This window comes from Pleurodeles waltl, chromosome 1_1, assembly GCF_031143425.1.
Source record: "Pleurodeles waltl isolate 20211129_DDA chromosome 1_1, aPleWal1.hap1.20221129, whole genome shotgun sequence".
Classification (NCBI taxonomy): Eukaryota; Metazoa; Chordata; class Amphibia; order Caudata; family Salamandridae; genus Pleurodeles; species Pleurodeles waltl.
The window spans coordinates 463,567,151-463,585,141 of NC_090436.1; the positions used below are offsets into that span (position 1 = coordinate 463,567,151).

Consider the following 17,991-nt stretch of genomic DNA (forward strand, 5'->3'; position numbering starts at 1 on the left):
AGATCGAACCATTGGTGCTTCAAGAACCACCCACCATAGGTCATCAGGAAAGTGTTTTTCCGCCAGGAAATGAGTACTCAATTTTGTTGTAATCCGGTTACACCGGATATTACTTCAGTGTTAGTTAATGCGGTTCTTAACAGGTCTTGACGTCATACCAATGTAACGTAGATCACAAGGGCAAGTGATCATGTAGACGCAGTTCCTTGTGTTACAATTGGTGTGTTTATTTAGATGCCATGTACCTATCGGGTCTAAATACACAGAAGATAGGTGTTTGGTCAGGGTACATACATTACAATTACCACATGGGTGATGTCCTTTGACAGGTGGAAGACCCCATAAAGTCTTTTGTGTGTCGATAGTAGCAGTTGGTCGCGGGCGGGTATGGATGACCATGTCCTTAATATTAGCTGAACGCTTGAAAGCGAACAGAGGTCTAGCAATCTCATAACCTCCGCTAGTCAGAATCGACCATCTCTTATTAATCAGTTTTTTAATAGAATTGGAGAGCAGGGTAAAAGTAGATATGCAAGTGATTCTAGACTCAGGACTCTTATCGAAAGTAGTAAGAAAGGCGTCCCTATTGTTGTTCCTTGCCCTTTTTCGTGCTTGATTTATAATTCGAGATGGATAGTGGCGTTCAAAGAGCTTATCTTGAAGAACATCTGCCTGTTGATCAAAATCAAGGGGGGAGCTACAATTTTGTCTGAGTCGAAGAAATTGGCCAAAAGGTAAGTTATCCCGTAGTGATTTTGGATGGTGGCTTTCATACAATAACAAAGAATTCCGATCAGTGGGTTTATGGTAAACCGAAGTAATTAGTTTTCCATTCTGAATGGTAATCATAAGGTCAAGAAAAGGTAAATGTGTGGCGGATACCGTAGTCGTAAATCGTAAGTAGGGGTCCAGAGTGTTGATCCATGTTGTAAATTGATCCGCAAGTTGCAGAGGACCGTTCCAAATAATAAGGATATCATCAATATAGCGTCGCCAAAGTGTGACATGTTCGTTGAAAGGATTCCCATGAGATAGAATACATTTCTTTTCAAAATCAAACATGTACAAGCACGCTAAACTTGGAGCAAAGGTGCTACCCATTGATGTTCCCCAGATTTGATGATAGAACTGATCCTCAAATTGAAAAAAGTTTTCTGTCAAGGCCAGTCTGGCGAGGTGCATGATAAAAGTTACGGGAGTGGAAAGGGCCCTAGATGACTCTTGAAGAGCCGTTTCAATAACTTGTAGGGTGGCCTCTTGTGGAATGTTGGTATATAAAGCCTCAACATCCATTGTGATAATGCCTTGTACAGTGCCTGAAGAGTTGACCGATTCGATCAGGTTTAGGACATCTTTAGTGTCCTTCAAATAGGTGGAGGAGTTCTCAACTAGAACCTGCAGGAAATGGTCCCAAAAAACTGAAAGTGGTTCTAAGACTGAACCGATACCCGATACTATGGGGCGTCCTGGTGGTGGTGTTACACCTTTATGAATTTTTGGCAGACAGTAAAAATAGGGCACACGTGGATGTGGTGTGTCCAGGAATTCAGCCTCCTTTGGTGAAATCCACTGATTATTCTTGGCTTCCTCAATAAGGATCCTAATCTGAGTCTGTAATCTAGATGTAGGATCACACCTGATTTTGGCATAATAAGTTGAGTCCCCTAGAAGACGGAGACACTCCTGTTTGTAATCCGTGGAGTTCATAACAACGATGGCTCCACCTTTGTCAGCTTGTTTGATGGTGATCTGTGGGTCAGATGCCAAATCAAGGAGAGCCTTCTTCTCTTTATTGGGAATATTAATAAAAGGATGTTTAGGACACAATTTGTTAATATCAGCGAGTATGGCTTTTTCAAAAGTGACAACTTTGCTGGGCATACCCGTTAATGGTGGCACAAAAGTGGATGGTTTCTTTAGACCGGAATCGAGTTGTGTAAGTCGTACTGGCTTGTCCTTAAAGAAAAATTGGAATCGGATTTTCCGAAAGAACTGTGACATTTCGATATGTAAACGAAAGAAATCCTCCTCAGGGGTAGGGACAAAGCCTAACCCCCTATTTAGTACACCTAATTCGATAGGCGTGAGAGATCTAGATGAACGGTTGACAACTAGGTTCTCACTGGGGGACCTTTCGTTTGGCTCCTGGTCACCATCTGGGGTTCCTCTCTGGACCACTGCACACGCCTGCCTCTTCCTCTTCTTCTGCCTCTGCCCCTGCCCCGGCCGTGGCCTAAAAAAGGCACGTATGGCATCATAGGGCGGGGCTGGAAGAAGGGATACGGGGATTGCCAAAGCATAGGTTGGTGTACAGGGTAGGGAGGATAATTGTAAAAATTGTGTGGTGAATTATCATCCGTACTCCACCCATCAGATGATGAACCACTACTGTAAGTGCGAGTCTTCTTAGGGCCTGTCACAGACTCATCAGATGATCGAGACTGGTTGTCAGCTTCGTAATCATCTTTAATGTACGGGTATACCTTTTCTCGACTAAATCTAACCATATCCTTTTGTAGTTTGGTGATCTTTTGTTGTGTCAAGAATTCTTTTGTCTCATTCAATTCGGTTGTGATCTCAGAAAGACGGCTTTTGAAGGCTGTCAGTGTAATCGTGGTCTTAAGACTATGTTCAATAGCATTGATTTGGATAGTGATAGTGTCAGCCAAACGTTTAGACGTATTGATAATTAAGACCAACCAATCTCTCGTACACTTCCAGGCTATTTGAGCCCAATCTTTTCTAAAAGATAGATCTTGCAAAAATATTCGGTCTAGAATCACTTGCGTATCTACTTTTACCCCGCTCTCCAATTCTATTAAAAAACTGATTAATAAGAGATGGTCGATTCTGACTAGCGGAGGTTATGAGATTGCTAGACCTCTGTTCGCTTTCAAGCATTCAGCTAATATTAAGGACATGGTCATCCATACCCGCCCGCGACCAACTGCTACTATCGAGACACAAAAGACTTTATGGGGTCTTCCACCTGTCAAAGGACATCACCCATGTGGTAATTGTAATGTATGTACCCTGACCAAACACCTATCATCTGTGTATTTAGACCCGATAGGTACATGGCATCTAAATAAACACACCAATTGTAACACAAGGAACTGCGTCTACATGATCACTTGCCCTTGTGATCTACGTTACATTGGTATGACGTCAAGACCTGTTAAGAACCGCATTAACGAACACCGAAGTAATATCCGGTGTAACCGGATTACAACAAAATTGAGTACTCATTTCCTGGCGGAAAAACACTCTCCTGATGACCTATGGTGGGTGGTTCTTGAAGCACCAATGGTTCGATCTAATGACTCAGGGTATCTTTTTAGGACCGAACAGAGATGGGTGTTCAAATTGGGCACACACATACGAGGTCTGAATGATGACATTCCCTGGACCTCGTTATCTTGATGACTTCCCTTTGGGATTGACTCTCTATTAATGTAACCATTGAAACTGGGAACATCGTTGACTTTGATTATCTACTGAACCTTCCCTTCTTCTATACATGTTATGAGGTTTTTATGTCAATTCTTTAACCTTTGTTTATATACCACCTGAAATCAGTACTACTCACTTCCTGGTTTTTATTTTTGCTACTGTCATTTTTTAGCAATTATCAACTATGACTATTCCACTTAATATTGTGCCTTTTTACGAATAACTATTTCGGTCCATAACACATGACATTTCCTTGGACATTGGTCCTTTCGTTACCTTGATAGACTTCTAGTCCTTCTACAGTGTTTATACCACTCCGGGATTAACCGGAGTCCGTCTTCTATTTCTACTTCTCGTTCCGAGCCTTTCTCGGACGAGAGACGTACATTGACTTCCGGGTCTATGGGAGCATTTATACCCCGTCGGCGTTCAACCACGTTGGTCTGCGGTCGCACGCCCCGGAGGGTAGGTCTTTTACTGTGGACCCGCGCATAATAAGTAAGCTCGTTTACTCGTCACTTTACGACGTACAGCTACATGGTGATCTTTCTAACTGTGTCAACTTGTTTATTAAATCGGGTTCTGCTTCAATAGTTTTCGGGCTGGGACCTTCTGACTCTAATGATAGTAGCTACATTAGGGCATTACCCGTTTGACTACAAATCGTATTTTTTTAGGCACAATGTGTTTGAACTGCATAACTATAAGACCATTGTCGATTGACTCTATTTTACTCACTCGCAGACTGTGTGCCTTCCAGAACTCGCTGGGTACTAATATTATTTATTATCATACATGTTACCAATTGTTGAATGATTTTGGAATGGTTTACCTTCCTCTTTTGACATACAATTTGTTATGCATTTGTGATTCACTACTTGTACTTACCATATTTTAGCTGATTAGCCGAGTCCTTGGGACGTGCTTACCAAGGAGCCTATTCCCGACTTGGGGGTGGTAAGCCTACTTTTGTCATCGTCCCTTTTCATCTTTTTCAATTTATCTGCACAATGTTTGCACCACCACACCAATGACCACTTTTTGGGTATGTTTTGGTGTTTCTTCTCACTGTTTGTTTTCTAGGGTGACCTGACTGTTGACCTGGCTTAGTGTACTTCAATGTAAGTGACCGGCCTTTACTAATTTACTGTTGTTTTTTCTTTATGTGGAGAGGAGTTATATACTGATTGTTTCTGGTCCTGATGAAGCGTCATTGGATCCGAGAGGACCGCACGACGCGAAACATGTCGACCTTATGTGAGGAAGTTTTGTAAATAGTCAGAACTCCCCCTGTTTTCTGTTATCTGAAAGTAATTGAGCATTGACACTCGTTTTAGTACTTTCCTGCGTTTTTAATCTTGGTATCATCCCTGACTATTGATTAAAATGATGATATAAGCAGTGATGTTTAACCAATTTTATTCTTTAGCATTTTTTTCTGTTCTCTCCTTTCTTACGGGTGCTTGAGTGTAGGCATGTCCGGTTTGATGGTGCTACCGTTGTAGTGACCATCGGTACAACACGGCTTAGTGCCCCCCGCTGTGGGGAGCCAGTCAGGCGTTGCACCGCCGGCCTGGCGAGGAGCATTACCCGATGATGATGCCAGTCATCCATTGTGATGCTTGAGGGCACTCGCTCCTGATTATTCAGGTCCCCTTTCGTTTGTATGGAACAGTGTACCTTTTGTTTGTTGAACTACTATTAGGAGACTGTACACTGGACCAATTAATCTCCCGGTCCCTCTTCTTCTTTTCCTTGTTTTTACTTGAAGAACATATGCATTTGCAACAGCCACTCTTTGTAATAATACTAATTAAACATTCACCAAGATTCTGCTGGAAGACACTCCTAAATTCCATGCCAAAGTCAGATCTCAGCCAGCTGAATTCCACATTGCTTGATAACTTATGGTTACAAGAAATGTGACATTGTTTCTACAGTATTCAGACACCTGCATTGAATCTTCCCATTAGCAGCAACAATAACTGAAAGCCAATATACCAACTTCAAAACCTTCTACAGGCAGTACCGACTATCTTACCAGGAAAATGGCTCAATTAGTTAAATGTTTGCACTAATATCTGCTATGATCTTCAGGTCACAGGTTTGAATTCTAGCAAGATCAACTAAGTCCACCAACATTCTGAGGTTAGTAAATTATATCTCTAAAAATAGGGTTTTAGTAGCACCTCTTACATCTGCCGCTGAGAGTAGCAAAAGTTTGGTAGAAATGTCTGATAATAAAACAGGTTTAGTATTACTACTTTGATCATAGTTCTTTTGGCAAGTATAGGAACACTGAGTTTTGGTACTCTTTTACAACTTCTAGATAAAAATAACTATGTATTAATTCATAAACATAGGCATGTCTGCATGGCTATTCAGACATTCCAACCCTTAGTGCACGGTTTTCTCATCAATAATTTCATTGCAAATGTTTCAGTGATTTTGTCAATGATATCACAGAAGATGTCATGAGTGATGTAATATGTGGGATAATTAGCAGTGCTTGGTGAGGGCACCAGTTATTGTTTCCTTAGGACACTTTAGATGTTTAGATTAGAACATTAGGATGATACTGAAAATGTAACTCAATTGCAACTTTACTTTAACCTTAGTTTTGTCAGTGAACTTCTAAGATTTTTTTTAATGTAAAGTACTATTTTATTACCATATCTAAAGCCACCCACCTGCATTTATACAACCCCACAATGTGCATAGCCTTCGGCTATGAGCAATGGGAAGTCAGCGGTAGGCCCTGTGGTCAACCCCCTCATGCTGCCAACCCCGCTGCACACGATCTTGGGCAGGTGTGGGAAGGGAAACTATTGTGTCCCACAGTGGGCTCCCTGGGACAAAGTAAGTGAGCCAGCCCAGTGTACTGGGTGCCGGGGGCCATTAAAAGCTCAAGGAGGGCCTGTGAGGCCTCCTCTCTTTATGAATTTACAAGGCTTTGGGGATGGGGTCCCCGGACCTTTCTAAGCTCAGGTAGGGGGACAAACTGCCCCCCCTCTCCCATTTTAGGCATTTTGGCTCAGGGGGATGGGGTCCCCGCAGCCTTATTGGACTCATGAAGGGAGGCTGAGTGTCCCCTCCCCTTTATTAAAACGGCAGCCTTGGGGAAGAGGTCCTCTGGGCCTTATTAAGCCAGGTGCTCCCCTCCCAATTACTAATATGGCTGGGCCCTGGAGGATGGGGTCCCCTGGGCAAAAGTAAACCAAGAGAGGGGAGCTGCATTCATCACTTTTTTAGTACAGTCAGGCCCCGGGGATGGGGTCCCTAGGCCATAATCTGCCTGGGGAAGGGGGCCATACACGCCCATCCCCCCAAATATTTACATTGTTGTCTCCGGGACCCGGCCCATCAAGAGCACATAACAAAAAAACAAGTGCGGGAGGCAGCACTTGTTTTTTTGTTCTTCTATTTTTGCCAGGAATCTGCAGATCTACATCAAATTAAAAAAATCCCACAAGGTGGGGTCCCTGTGAGGGAGGCCCTTGTGGGAGGACTCCAGGGTCAAGGTGTTACTATCTTGCCCACTTCTGTTTTTTATGCATTTTTCTAGGGACTCTGGCGAGTCTGAATCTCAAGTTCACTACCACCACTTCCTGGTTAAAATGGCGGCAGCCAATCAGACCTCAGCATGAGACCTGGCAGATCCACCAATCCTCAAAACAAATATATATATATATATATATATATATATATATATATACACACACACACACATACCCAAAACTACTGAACAGATTTACAACAAATTATTAAAATATCTTTTTTGGGCAGAATCTAGCTTTCTGCAAAATTTGGTGCAATTCCGTTCAGTGTTTTGGGCTGTAGTCATGTTTAAAATCCTTATGGGAAATTGAATAGGAGAAATGTGTTTTGGTTCCACCCTTTTTCTTTTCCCCGATTGAGGAATCACCCCAAAGATTTCCAGACAGCAGCTGAATTGAATACTACACAAAGTTTGAGAATTTTGTGAAGATTCGTCAAACAGTGCCAAAGTTACAAGCAAAGCAAAAAATGCTGTTCCTATGGAAACTATATATATATACACACACACATACATGTAAATATATACATATATATATATTTTTTCACTTAAATAACTATTACTATAACTCATGCCCTAAGGTAACTATAACTTGCACCCCCCCCCCCCACAGCCATGCACAGTTTTTTGTCAAAAATGTTACTGCAAATATCACATTGATATTATCAATGATGTTATCAAAGATGTCATTACTGTAGTGTCATAATTTGTGGGGTAATAAGCAGTGCATGACAAGGGCGCAAGTTATAGCTACTTGAGATAACTCAACAAGTGAATTTCTATGGTTTTGGACATTTAAAATGTGAGCCTAAATGTAACATCCCTTTAACCTCTGTTTTTCTAAGTGAATTTCTATGTTTTATTTAAATTCTATTTCCTAATTATAAAGTCCCTGTAACTTTTGCTTTTATCAGTGAAATTCTATTTTTTTTTTTACGTAAATACATTTTTATTACAATACGTTAATCCAACCACTGCCATGTACAGTGACTGTGTCTTCTGGCAGTTAGCCGCAGCCATCCCTCATAACCACCCAACCTTGTGCTTTGCATGGCGTTTGGCCATGCGCAGCAGGAGTTGGCTGCAGGTCCTTGTGGTCACACTCCCCAGCTGATTTCGGCCCAGGGCACCCCATCACCCAGGTTCCGGCTTTCTACTTTTTCTTGTTTTGGGGGAGAGGGGCCCTGCAGCCCCCTCCCCCAGCCAATTTTGGCCCCAGGGAGCAAATTCCCCAGGGGTGGCCGTTAACATATTTATTTACAGGGGAGGGGGGCCATGTGGCCCTTCTCCCTGGGCCAATGTTGGCCTCAGAGACCCCGTCCCCTGGGGTGTGGACTTCTAAAAAAATGTTGGGGGGGAAGCTGGCCACACAGCCCCCTCCTCTGGCTGAATTCAGCCCCGGGGACTCCATTCCTTGGGGCTCAGCATTTGTATATTTTTTGGAGGGGGGAGGAAGGCGTGTGGCCTTCCTCCCTCCCTGGGCCAATCTCAGCCCCAGGTACCCCATCCCCCAGTTCCTGGCTTAAACCTTTTAGTTTTTGGGGAGGTAGGGGGACCACATGCCTCCCTCCCTTTCCCAGGCTGATCTCGGGCCCAGGGACACCATCCCCTAGGGCTCAGTCATGTCACCTGCATGCCCCCCAGGGCATCCAGTCAAAATGGTTTGTGACCATGGGGGAGCATGAAGGCCCCCATGCCCCCAGTCAGCTACCGGCTACCTGCAGGAACCATCAGTGCTGTCAGAAAGAGGGAGCTGCTAAACATGCAGTGCCCCCCACATTTAATACTGTATTTGACTTCTGGAAGGTGGCAGTCCGGGTTACTACATACTAAGTATTGTAAGCAGCTTTGAGTTATTAGACAGATCATCTCAGCATGACAATTTGTATTCAACATAGACAACTGTGTTCACCGGGTACCCATGCACCTTTGCTTCTTTTGCTTCAAAAGATGAGATGTCTGTATATAGACTGCAGGTAGTATGATCTTTAGCACCTTCGGACCTTGGTTATTTTGAGTGAATAGCTGCTCTTTGGACATGTTTTGCATACAGTGTAAACTGTGCTTAGGAGCTACTTTTTAATACTCGGTTATGCCCCCCACCTCCGCAGGTCGCAACCAGTGAAATGTACACTGCACACAATGAGCATGCTGTTGAGTGTCGCACAAGAGAAATGCAGCAAGCTCGACAAAAGCGGACCACGCGTGGTCCCGAAACAGTGAGTCTGCTCACTACCATCCACCCACTTATGCGTATCGTAGCCCCACAATGAAAGGTCACACTCCTTGAATGAAACCACCATTGTGCACATACTGGTACATGAAAACACGAATGTGCAAGTCTGCTCATACAGGTAGGAGCCACTTCCGAACACATAGGAGGGCTTGTGCACTTTCACACTGTACTTAAAGTGTGAATGTGTCCAGGGCCTGAGTGCCACTCAAAGAGAATCAGCAAAGCCTTCTAGAAAAAGCACAAAAGTTTGGGGAACCACTACCTCAGTGTGTCAGGTCTAACAATTGTACATTTAGAATTAAGTTAATTACAGTATGTAACTGTAATTTTGAACAAAATAGAACATTAAATATGTTGTTTAAGGTAGAACAATGAATTTGTACTATTCCATAGAAGACACACAATTCCAATTTTTCCATGGTCTTCATTGAGATCTCTCTCTGAGATGACAGGTGTGTGCGGCAGTAAGTGGAGAGGGACTGCCCTTTCCTCTCAGACCTGTCTAACATGATGGGTGTACATATATTAAGGTCCATTGACTGGCCTCTCCTGTCAGACCTGTGTCTCAGATGATGTTTGTGCCTAGTAGGGTGTGCAGAAAGAGACTGGCCTCTCCACGGAGACCTCTGTCTCAGATGACGGATGTGCATAGTAGTGTGTATGAAGGGACTCTCCTTTCACACCTCTTTCTCAGATGACAGGCATGTGTAGCAGTGAGTATGGAGGGACTAGCCTCTCCTTTCAGATCTCTGTCTCAGATGACTGCTGTGCATAGTAGTGAGTGGAAGAGACTGGCCTATCCTTTCATACCTGTCTCAAAGATGACTGGTGTGCATGGTAGGGTGTGTGGAGTGACACCTGGCCTTTTCCCTGAGGCCTCTCCAGTGAAACCTCTCTGTCTCTGATGACAGCTGTATATAGAAGGGTGTGTGGATGGACTGTCCTCTCTGCTGAGACCCCTCTCTTTGATAATGGGTGTGAATAGTAGGGTGTCTAAAGAGAAGAGTCTCAACTGTACTCACAACTCTTCACAAGCCAATTGGTGTAAATAGTAGACTCTGATAAAGACTATTCAATCAGTGTCTAATGAGATCATACCATTCTTAAAAAAAAAAAAAATAACCTTCTACTCCTCACAGTATTTATCACTTACACACTTCTTCTCAATAACAAGAACCACAACATGCATTTCTACTGATAGAGTAGATCCTATTCCTCTTTACTATTTATGATCTAGCAAGAGCCCTGTGAGTTAAAAATGTGTACATTTATAATCTTCATAGTGGTTATACCTTAAATGCCTCCTCTCTAAATCTAGGGGGACAGCATACCTTTCTTCTGCCCCCAATGTAACTATTTTACTGCATTTTAACAACACCTCCAATTTTTCACAGTAAACAGTAATGGCTGCTATTTCATTTCACTTTGCAGACAGTGAACATTGCGAGGGTGCTGGTTCACCTTGTGCTCTACAGCATTGCCGCTGGCTCAATTACGAGTGGATGACAATGCTGTAGGCTATTTCCCGCTAGACCAGCAGGTGAAAACTCAGGTTTCCTCCCACTGACCTAGTGGGAAACTCTTAATGGGGTCAGCGGGCGGTAACCTCCACGTTGGAAGTTCGGCCGATGATAAAAATCATCTGCTGAACTGATAATGACTCCCTTAATGTTAGCTGCTATAATTAATTCAATAACTGTGCATACCTTCTTCATACAGTTCCACATAAAATAGTAATGCTATTGGCACATTCTTGACCTTTTTTCAATATGCTCCTGAAAGGGGCAAAAAAGTGGATTAGCATGTATTTAAACACATTAATAACACAGTCATAGTCAATGTTGGAAACTCTTTTGCTGACTCTGGGTATCATGTGTTTTCAGACAACCAATGAATACTACACATCATTGTGTCCATAAGAGTCTAGTGGGTGTATTAGTATGTTACTTTTGTAAATTGGCTATCATGACAAAAAAATTACAGATGAAAAATAACCAAATGCTATTTTTTTCCTACAGTTTCCTTTAGAAAACCATGAGGAATCTCCAGAAGTGAGGCTTGCTGAAATCAAAATATTGTATAGTTTTCTGAAACGTATAGCTTTCCAGGTCCACCATTGTGTTTTATGCTTTTTCCACCACAAAGTGCAAGTAGGTTGAAACTACAAAAAATAGAAGCACTTAATTACCAGTTAGAAAACTGCAAAGTTGTGGTAAAATGTGGTTTTCTTTACAGCTTTTCTTTAGCAAATTTTCCTCGTAAAATCTGACCATACAATATTTCAGAAGGAGGGCTACTTACACAAAGCAGCCCCGGTAAGTAGTCAATTTATCTCCATCTTTCTTGCTTTCTGGAATTCATAGACATTTGTAAGTATACAACTGGAAAACTGCAGCAGACACACATTTTCAGTTGATCTTCTGGAAGGCCATGTGTGACTCCTATTGGAATCCTATTCCCACTATTTGCACTGGGTGAATCGGATCCCCTCTGCAAATGCACACTTCTTTTCTTTCTGCTGGAGAAACATTTTCCCCATCTCGCTCCTGCTTTTTTCAGCTACGTCACGAAGAAAGCTATCAATATCCATCTTGCAGACCACCGAGAACTCCTTAAAGTGCTAGACATCTCTCAATCTAGCTTTTGCAGCAACCACAGCACAGAAGCAGCCCTCATTTTGGCTACCAATGACATCTGAAGCATCCTCTACTGAGGAGAAAGGTGGCACTCTGTCTCCTCTACTTCTTTGCAGCTTTTGATACAGTCTCCCACAACTCACTCGTCAGAAAGCTTCAGCACTTCAGTATCTGTGAACCGATGACAAAGTGATAGCCTCCTTCCTCACAGATAGAACTCAATGAGTTTGACTCCCCCCCACAGAACCTAAGAAATTGAGTATCTCAAGGATCACTGCTCAGCCCAACACTCTTCAATGTCTACATGATGCACCTCACAAACATCATCAGAACCCATAGCATCAGCATAGTATCCTATGCCGACAACTCACAGCTCATCCTTCACCAACTTCATGAGCAACGTCACTGCTTGCATGATAAACAACTTCCTACAGCTCAACACAGACAAAACTGAAGTCCTTATTTTCAGCAACTACCACTCCCCCTGGGACACCCATTGGTGGCCATCAGAACTTTGCCCCCACCCACCCCTATGGACCATGCCAAGAACCTCAGGATCATCTTGAACACCAGCCTCTCCATGAACAGACAGATCAATGCCATCGCCTCATCATGCCTTCACATCCTGTGAGTGCTACGCAAGAGTTTCAAGTGGATCCCACTTAACACCAGACAAACATTCACTCAGGTTCTTATCACAAGTGTACTTGACCACAGAAACACCCTTTTCTTTGGAATCCCAGCCCATGTTCTCTCTCGACCTGCAAACCACCCAGAACACAGCTGCCAAACTCAGCCTGAAGATTCGACGAAATAAGCACATCTCTCCACACCTCAACAATCTCCCCTGGCTCCCAATCCAGGAAAGATGTAAGTTCAAGCTAGTAACCCACACCCACAAACTACTCCACAACACCTGTCTAGTGTACCTCAATTACTGCCTCAACATCTACCAACCCACCAGACACCTTCATTCAGAAGCGCAGGCAAGAGCACACTTCATTCACATCAAGAAGGCCAGAAGGGCAGGACACTCCTTTTCATAGCTTACAGCCAAGACCTGAAACAACCTCCCTAAACACGTCAGAGCCTGCCCATACCTCATAGACTTCCTAAGGAGCCTCAAGTCATGGCTCTTCCAAATGAAGCAGGCATGATCTCCTCCTCCCTCCTCAGGCCTTCCCTACTCAGTACCTGGATACACTCACGGGTGATTAGCCATGCTCTACAAAGCCACATAACATTACATGGAGAAAGTCTTTCTCCTCTTCCCCCATAAAATGTAGAGCTGATCCATTACCCTTTTCACCCTTTGTTGGAACAACTTTCTTAACATTTCAGGGTGGAAAGGGGAATGAGAAGAGGCTGTGGATGACCTCAAATGTATGTATGGGGACATTCTCAAACATTAAGGATAACTAAGCTTTGGAACACTAATTTTCCTACACTGTGATTGATAGGTGTGGAAGAACTCCACTCTCTTAGCAGAGATCTTCGTATATGTAAATGGGTTTACTTGTGTGAGGAATCCCTCTGTGAATTCTTGGGAAGTGAAAACAAATAAATTCAGTTGCAACCCTACCCTCAAAACTAGTGAATAGGGCCCTGAATCTTCCAAATCATAAGAATGACAGATTAAGCAGCTTACTTACACTGTCAGCTATTGAGCTTTGATAACAAAAGGCGTCAATTTAAAAAAAGTTGGCAAATCTGCACAAAGGGGTTTACAATTTCTCATTGGTGTAGATTTACTCAAGTTAGCAATCTGCAAATGTTTTACAGGTTACACCTGAACACTAGCAGCAGTCACAGCTTTACAGGAGGAATCCTGGAAGATGTTAGTTAATTTGTTTTCACATTTACACCATTATCTCCTCATAGCCAAATGATCTAAGTTTATCTTCTTTGCTACTGCCCTCTTCTCTCTGTTTATAGCACCCAGATACTCTAGTAGAGTATTTATTGTGCTATGTAAATATATAACATTCATTCATTCATTAATTGAAATGAAAAATGCATTGGCTAAGTCGACAGGTTAGCACTTTAGAGAAAGACACATAGGAGGGAGCCAGCAGACGCAGAGATAAAGGTTGATAGTTACAAAGCAGTTCAATGCAATCATTTGAGAGGAGGTAGAAGGATATACCCGAACAACTGACAGCGTTAGAGGAGGGGTAAATACTCCACTTCGTTGCACCAAGACATAATTGAAGCCAATGGCTAAAAGAGGCCAATCAAAAAAGCAGTGGTTGAATAGGGCAGACCTAAAGCTCACTCTATGTATATTGATAGCAGTAGATCTGTTAACAAACCCCAGAACTAAAACCATCAACTGCACTTCACTTTCTAACTATTATTTTATCCATGGGAAAAATGTTTTATATAAAAAACATTTGATACATCTGGAAAAGGATTTGCTTCTGCTCATAACATGACCAAATCTATGACAATATTCTAGATGGAAGTTGTCCAAAAATGGTTTGTGAATGTTCACAATCATGTGAGTTTACAATTATGCACAAACACCAAGGGCATTCCCGTCTTGGGTGCCCACGTCCCACTCACAAGAGTTAATTTACTAACACAGAGGTCTTTGTAAATGTAACTTCAAATACAAAATCCGTTTTTCTAAATAGGAAAAGGTTTTCCAATTATAAAGTATTTGTTTTGCATACATAAGTCTGACTTACACTCAAAACTGATTATTAAATGAGACACAGGTTGATATATATTTTCCTTACTTTGTATATACACCCCACATTCTAAATATATATTGCTTGTGCCTTGGATTAATAAACCACGTTGCCAAATGAAATTAACAGTAAAGGAATAATTATCATTGATTATACGGGTTGTTTTGCAAGATGTGAATGTATGATAGAGTCAAACCAGTATGTCTGGTCAATTCTCAAACTTTTCCAGTGACAAAAGGTCAGAGGGCGAGAAGAAGAGTGGTGAAAAATCGTTTACACTGCTAAAACAATGTGCTTTCGAGATTTTTTAAATCAATAGATGTGTAATACATTTGCAGGTAATCTTTAAGTATCTTCATTCAGTAAAAGAACTTACAATGTACAATCAATATTAATGAGAGTTTGAATTGAACACTATGCTTTGTAGGCACTTTTATGTCTGTTCAAATGAATAGTGCCAACAAGATTAATTGCGCCCTAAAAGTAATAGATCTATTCAGTTCTCTGCACTTTCAAATTGCTCTTTGCACAATACCACTGGCAATAGCTGATGATAATAAGTGGAAGTAATCTCCATACCTGATTAACATTCATCTCCAAGAGCATTACCAGATGGCACTGTAGAAGTAGCAGAGAGCTTCAGATACGGATCTTTAAATTAATATATAGGCATTAGTAACTCCTGCGTTCTGTACATGACAGCAACACATAACAATATCATACTGCAAGTTTTTTTTTGTTTTTTTTTACAAACCTTGGAGGATACTGGGCAGCTGTAAAGAGATCAGATTTGGCATACTGTAAAGCACAGGAGGGATACATTGTAAGTACTGGGGAAACGAGATGCAGTTAGTGGATTGAGACATGCAGTACTGCTGCATATCAAACACAAGGGCACATTTTTAGGCCAGTAAAACAGAATGATTCAAAGGACAATAGAATGACAAAAATCAAAGATTTTCTACGTAAACAGCAGAGAAAAAAAGTAGAATATGACTGTTAGACTTTTCATCCTTGGTGTGGTCTCTCTTAACTTGTTGCCTCTGTTTCCCAGGTTGATGACTCTGTTTTTGCTGTTTTTGTTACTCTGGGCACTTTGCCACTGCTAACCAGTGCTAAAGTGCAAATGCTCCTTTACAAAATGTATATGTAATTGGTTCATCCATGATTGCCATATTTGATTTACTAGTAAGTCCCTAGTACAGTGCACTAGAGGTGCCCAGGGCCTGTAAACCAAATGGTACTAGTGGGCCTGCTGCACTCGCTGTGCCACCCACATAAGTAGCTCTGTAATCATGTCTCAGACCTGCCACTGCAGTGTCTGTGTGCAGTTTTAACTGTAAATTCGACTTGTCAAGTGTACCCACTTGCCAGGCCTAAACCTTCACTTTTCTTACATGTAAGACACCACTAAGGTAGGCCTTATCTGTCCTGACAGTGTAATATTTCTAAATTTGTTTTTCAATGTTGCAAGGCCTGTCCCTCTTATAGGTTAACATGGGGGCTACCTTTAAAAATTATTGAAAAGTAGATCGCCTTTGGGAGCAAATAGATATGTGGAGTTTGGGGTCTCTGAGCTCACAATGTAAAAATACATGTTATAGTAAAGTTGATTTTGAAATTGTGTGTTTGAAAATGCCACTTTTAGAAAGTGAGCATTTTCTTGCTTATACCATTTCTGTGACTCTGCCTGTTTGTGGATTCCCTGTCTGGGTCAGTTTGACAGTTGGGCTGGTTGCACCTCTCACTAGACAGTGACACAAAGGGAGCTGGGGTGTAGTCTGCATTTCCTAATGAGCCATGTGTGCTAGGAGGGTAGGGAGGAGTGGTCACTCACACCTGAAAGGGCTGTGCCTGCCCTCACACAATGCAGTCTCCAACCCCCTGGTGAGTGTCTGTGGCCCGGCCCGGGCAAGGAAGGATTACACAATCAAGAGAGACTTTGCTTTGAAGTAGGCCTACTTCAAAGGAGAAAATGGGAATAAGAAGGCCACCCAAAACCACAGACTTTAGAACACTTCTGGAAACCAAGAGGAACCTCTGCCTGGAGAAGAGATGAAGAGCTGAGGAAGAAGAGCTGCCCTGCCTGTGACTGTGCTTTGTGGAGCTATTCTGCAGTTGCTGCTTCTGCCAGAGTAAGAGGACAAAGACTGGACTTTGTGTTGCCTTCCTTCTTGAAAAGAACTCTCCAAAGGCTTGATTTAGAGCTTGCCTCCTGTTGTTTGAAGTCTCAGGGACAGCAAAGACTTCTCTCTGCCAGCAACTGGAGTCTCTGGAGAGACTCCTACTCTGCCAAGTGGTGCCCATCCAGTTACTGGGACCCTGAAAAGAGAAACTGGCAGCTTAAGAGTGAGAAATCCATGCACCAACGGCTATGCGGGGAAAAGATCGAAGTGACTCCGATCTGCGGCTGACAAATTGATGCGCCGCCGGCTTCGTGGCTTAAAATCGCCTGCAACGTGACCCGAAGATCGATGCCCGGGGCTGGAGAAACACCGCACAGCATCACTGACGGAGGCTGGTGAGATCGCAATCGCACTGCGTGGTTTTCAGATCATCGTGCAGCTGGATTTCCGACGCAAACACCGCTGGGCGTGTAAAAACGACACAAGGCCTGCCTGGACCCGAGAGTGCTGACCGGATCGACTCATCGCCGAACCGACTAAAGGAGAAACGACGCAAGGTCTCGCTCGTGAGTGAAATTTACGCATTGCAAGCCTTTTTTGACGGGTTATTTTTGATGCGTCCAAGGTACATTTTCACGCTAACAACGTTAATGTGTGTTCAAAATTACATGAAGATTCTTTTTTGGTTTTTAATTGATAACTTGACTTGTGTATTGTGGATTTTGTCGTTTTGGTCTTGTTTTGTTTAGATAAATATTCTCTATTTTTCTAAACCTGTGTTGTGTCATTTTGTAGTGTTTTCATTGAGTTACTGTGTGTGTTGGTACTAATACTTTACACCTAGCACTCTGAAGTTAAGCCTACTGCTCAAGCTAAGCTACCAAGGGGGTAAGCAGGGGTTAGCTGTGGGTGATTCTCTATTACCCTGACTAGATTGAGGGTCCTTGCTTGGACAGGGGGTAGCCCGACTGCCAACCAAAGACCCCATAGCTAACAATGACTGTCTTTTCAGATGGGAAACGTTAAAGTTTAATTAAAGTCTGACTAAGGTGGCAATACTCACAGGGCAAAAAATAGTAAACTGCCATTCATTTAGCAGACATGGAAGGGCACAAAAGCAGTCATGTTTGCTTTTGTTTAACAAGAATGCCAGCCTGTATTTGGAATGAATTTGTGACATAGTAATGTTGCATCATTGATATTTGTATATCTCCATCCTGTGTGGAATGTACCTAAATCTGATCTTTCAAAAGTAGGTTGGTTGCAAATGATGATATTTTTTTATCTTGAT

General features: G+C 42.5%; 1 protein-coding gene across 1 annotated transcript in view; it reads right to left on the reverse strand.

Annotated features, from left to right (window-relative positions):
* The window catches only part of EDIL3 (EGF like repeats and discoidin domains 3), a 1,526,861-nt gene that overhangs the window by 906,865 nt on the left and 602,005 nt on the right, over window positions 1–17,991 (reverse strand). The gene's annotated exons all lie outside the window — the stretch shown is intronic.